Consider the following 5,230-nt stretch of genomic DNA (forward strand, 5'->3'; position numbering starts at 1 on the left):
ATCCTAGGGGTGCCACATAGAGATCTACCCTTGTTTCAAACTCAGGAAATTGTACCCTTGCCCTCGGCAAACACTTAGTTACTTCCCTAGTTGCCTTATCCCCATATTGAACTGTCCATGATGACTCCATTTGATTAACTTTTAATGTATATTTGCTTACTAATTCAAGTGAGATGAAACATTCAGATGACCCAGTGTCAATTAGAATTGAAATTGGTTGTTCAAATAGTGTATTTGTAGTTTCCACGGGAACATTATGGTATCTTCCTCTTCGGTTCCTAACTGCTGCATGAATCCTTTGTTGGGGCCCTTGTTGGGGTTGATTGGCCCTAATCTGACCTTGCATCCTGGGACACTCTCTAGCAAAATGGTTTCCCCCACACATGAAGAATCCCCCTGGAGGACCCCTCCTGCCTTGATTCCTAGGGGGATCATTTCTTGTTTCATTGGCCCTAGGCAGATAAGTTATCCTGTTCTGCTGGTCATTCCTGTTATAGTTGCCTCTATTATTATTGCCCCTGTTATTATTATTATTTCCATTCCTTTGATATTGATTAGGGGGTGGCCTTCTTTCGGAAGAATTATTCCTTTGACTTTTGTTGAAGTTAGTGTTCCCATTGAATTCCTGCTTCCTTTTAAATGAGTGGTTCCCATTATAGTTTCGCCCTGCTAGTGTTTGAATCTTCCTCTCTTGCCTTAGGGACTTTTCAAGTACTTCGTTCATGTTTTTGGGTCCATGCATGTTGACCTATGCCCCTATGTTGGTATTCAGTCCCAAAATGAACTTCCTTGCTTGGCCTTCTTCATCTTTTTGATACATAGGCACAGACTTAAGCAATTTGGTGAACTTATCCCAATATTGTTGGACTGATAGGGGCCCTTGACACAGATTGTGGAATTCTGCCACCTTCTCAACAAAGAACAATTGAGGGAGCCACCTTTTTCAGAAGTGGTGAACAAATTGATCCCATGTGATTGTATCCCTGCTATACCCATTTTGCTCCTTGGTGTTGGTCCACCAACTAGCTGCCTCCCCTGTGAGTTGATAGGAGCCCCATAAGGCTTTGGTTGTTTCGCTAAAATCTCTTAGTTCAAAATAATTTTCCATTTCATTTAACCAATTCTCAGCTCCTTCACCAATTTGCCTCCCATCAAACTTAGGAGGGGTGATTTTCTTTAAGTCCTTGGAGAGCTCCAATATGTTATTTTCTTTTCTATTGCCCACCATATTCCCCTAATTGCTACCAGGGTTTCCATTTTCGGTACCACTTTGATTTTCAAAGTCATTATGCCTTTCCCTAAGGTCCTGCATTGATTGTTCCAAGAAGTTGATTTTATCTCTTTGCTCGGTTAGAAGGTTGATTATAGCTTCAACCCCATCTTCGTTATTTCCTGGGTTATGTTGATCCCCTTCATGGTCTTCCTCCTAGTTTTCTTCATGGTTTTCCTCATGGTTTTCTTCCCTTTGACTCCTAGTGGTAGTACGTCTTCCATTATCCCTTCCTCTTCCTCTTCCTCTTCCTCTTCCTCTTCCTCTAGCCATTCTAGGTTTTTACCTGAAAGTTAAATTATTTAGTTAGTTCTTAATTTAGGATTTTAAAATTTAATTTCTACCATTGCAAAACATTCCCTTAGTTGTATAAATTGAAGTGGGCACAAGGCCTAGATTTGAACCTTTGCTCTGATACCACATGTAATAACCCACCTTAATTAACCCAACAAAATTGACCATTCTCTTTTTTTTTTTTTGTTTAATTTAATCGTTGTGTTTGATTCAATTGCATACTCTGGGCATCCATCCATTTGGATTAGGCATTCATCCATCCTGGATGAGCATCTAACCATATGGGTTAGGCATCGGTCCATACGGGACATAAGATTTCATCTATCCAATACGGGATAGGCATCTACCCATACGGGGTAGGCATCTATCCAATCAGGATAGGAGGTGTTCTGGCCAAAGATTTAGACTCATCGGGACCATTCAGGTTCTGAGCCACTCACTAAGTACTACACTCTTCTAACAGAAGTGCATCGAGGTCGCCATCCTTAGGAGTAATTAAATAACATAATACAAGCTTGAATTCCACCTCGGAATTTCGCTTGAGTCAAGCGAATCCATACGGGATTCCTTCCGAGTATGCATTGAATTACTTTTCCCATTTTAATTATCTTTCAAATTAAGATTCTACTCAATCCTTCCTTACCAAGCCTAGACCCCACCCACGAACGCCTGAGTACTAGGGACAACTCCATCCCAAGACTGCCTACATACTTGTTTCAGCACGGGATCAAGGCGTAAAATATGTAGTTCTATTTTCTACTCTATGGTTTGATGTAAACTGATTAGTGGGTATGCAACACTTTCTAGGGTCAATGTCCCAGACAGTTTCTCTGCGGTTGCTACCCATGATGGTAGCGCTTAAGCAAAGGCTCAAGATGGCCTATTGCTTGTGGCCTAAAACAACTAGATCCTAATTCTTATCACGAGCGTCACCCTTGATCAATTGCCAATCAACAATAATTCTTCGAGATTAAATCAATTCCATAAAAGCATTTTACTCATCAACCCTATAGGATTTTACTACGGTTTAACTCAGCGGATGAAAGATCATTTCAAAATTATCTTATTAAATTATCGATCCAAGGGGGATTACCCTCCCCTTGGATTTTAACTTCCAAGTGTCCCTTATTACTCCTCGACGATTTATAGGGATGATGCCACAGATGTCGTTGATGCAGCTTTATAAGGCATTAAGTACAGTAGTTCAACACGATGGCATTACTCGTAAGTGTGACCCAGAGGCACTGTATATACCGAACGCTGCTAGGTTTTGGTTTTCCAACTTCCTTTATTTAATTTTCTAACTTATGATAAACATCATGCTTGGAAAATAATTATGAATTGAACGCATATGCAAAGCTCAATTAATTGAAATAACTACTTGATGAATTACACGGAATAAAAACCATAACTAACATTATTTATTATTCAAAACTTGAAATATAACTTGCGTAAAAATGATAATCATGAAACTTGCATATTAATAATTAAAAGTGTAACTTGCGTGGAGATGAAAACGTCAATAAGTGAAATTAATGTGTAAGTAATTTGCATGATACGAGAATAGTGTAACTTGCATGCAAGATTTAAGCAATGCATGATTCCTATCACGGAATAATTAATTATGGTCATAGGTTCCAAAAATAGTGATTAGTTTAGACATTTGATTCAAATTAACATACGACAATTGCTTTTAATGAGTCCAAATATCAACTAAGTAACCCAACGAATTTTAAGTAGTTTTTATAAAATTCCAATTATAAAATTTAATACAATTTTAATTTACATTTTGAAAATTGCAAAAAGGAATTTAATTATTATAAATTTTTCTAAGGGCAATTATTTAATTTACAATTGGAAAAATTGCTAAAAGTAAATGCTTTTCGAAATTTACCTAAATTTTTTTTTTATTAAACTAAAAAGTTTAACAATGTCTGAATTTATAGTGGCATTTATTGAAAGTAAAGAAAGGGTAGTAAGTGAGAGTGGGACCCATGGGTCCCATCACCACTACGGGTCTACAGAAGCAGGCCTGCAGTGGTGAGGGGACCTTGTGGTCCCCTCCACTACCCTGCGGCCACTGTCGTGATAGTGACTGCAGGGGAAGTGGAGGGTACCACTTCCCCGGCGGTTACGATAACCGTCTCCACTACCCTACACGCTGCCCGATACCCCAATTAAATTTCGAAGGACATAACTTTCATATTAACATTACTTTCAATATTGAATATATTCATTTTGTATGAAATAAATTTTAATATATATATTATGTGTGTGTGTGTGTGTGTGTGTGTGTGGTTTACATTTATTTAAAGGTATATAATAAAAGAGTATTTATGAAAAGAGGAACAAGAATAGAATAGAAATCAAGATATCATAGAGGTAGATAATGTAGAAGTTGAGAAAGCCAACTTCACAGACCCCGAAGATCACCTGCATGCAAATAACCTGTCACAGAAAGAAGAGATGGAGACAAACAAGTAAGGGTGCTCTGAAAGCTGAAAAATGTATTCATCCAAGAGAGATAAATTACAATGATGAATCCTTATAAAAGGATATTGTGCAACCCTAAAAGGTAGACATTTAATAATTAATATAATTATTAAATGTCACAAATGCAAACTAAAGTGAAATCTTAAGAGAGGAATAAAGGTAATTTAATCAACATGATTAAATTAAAACCTTTACTCTAACACCCCCCCTTAAGATGAGCAAAAGTGCAGTTACAAACATGTGCAAGAAAGCAAAGGTAACTACAATGCAAGAAAGTAAACTTGGGTCCCGGCAACAAGGCCTGATCAGGTACCCAATTACAACCAAATCTCTGTAAAGTGGAGAAATAGAGAAAACCTCATGGGAAAAACTCTACTCCAAAAAGAGATGAAAGAAATAAATGCACTAATAACAGAAGGATAGGAGGTGGATAACATGATACCCCCCATAGACAACTTATATCATATAAGTACATATACAATGGTCTCCATAGGAGAAAAAGAAAGAGACGAGAAGCCCCCCCCACAATGAAGAAACTCCTGTCGCACATATGGATGCCTGAGGTAGAATCCAGAAAGAGATCTTGAAGCGGCATATAATATTCCTCCCCTTGGGAAGAAATGGATCCAAAGGACGAAGATGAAGAAACCTTGTGAAGAGAGAAGAATCAATCTGTCTCAAGATGTGTGCCATAATAGGATGCTGAAGAATCCCTCTGTCTGAACTGAAACAAAAGATGTCAAATCCAAACTGAATTGAAGACTCAAAAACTGCAACCTCTGAATGCACAGATGATGGTGGGCTAACAGCTGGAATATGGCTGTCAACAAAGAGGAGCTGAAAATCCTCAAAGTAATCCTCCGAGTCTGTAATATAGGACTCTACAAACAAAGACGAAATGCCTGCAAGATAAGAATCCCAAGTAGCCATGTCTGAAAGATGTATGATGTCCTGCTTAGCTGAATCAATAGGAGCCAAAGAAGAGGCAATATCAAACTTTACAAAAGGAGTTGATGTTGATACATGTATAATCTCAGTCTGAAGAGTAGGAACTATGAGACAATCCTCTAATTCATCGGAATATGTAAGGGTGTCTAAATATTGAAGTTCCTTTAAAGTATCATGATCAAAAGGTGTGTTATCTCTCCAACCAATGGGTACAAGACAATCTGA

Source organism: Cryptomeria japonica, chromosome 10 (assembly GCF_030272615.1).
Source record: "Cryptomeria japonica chromosome 10, Sugi_1.0, whole genome shotgun sequence".
In the NCBI taxonomy this organism is placed as follows: Eukaryota; Viridiplantae; Streptophyta; class Pinopsida; order Cupressales; family Cupressaceae; genus Cryptomeria; species Cryptomeria japonica.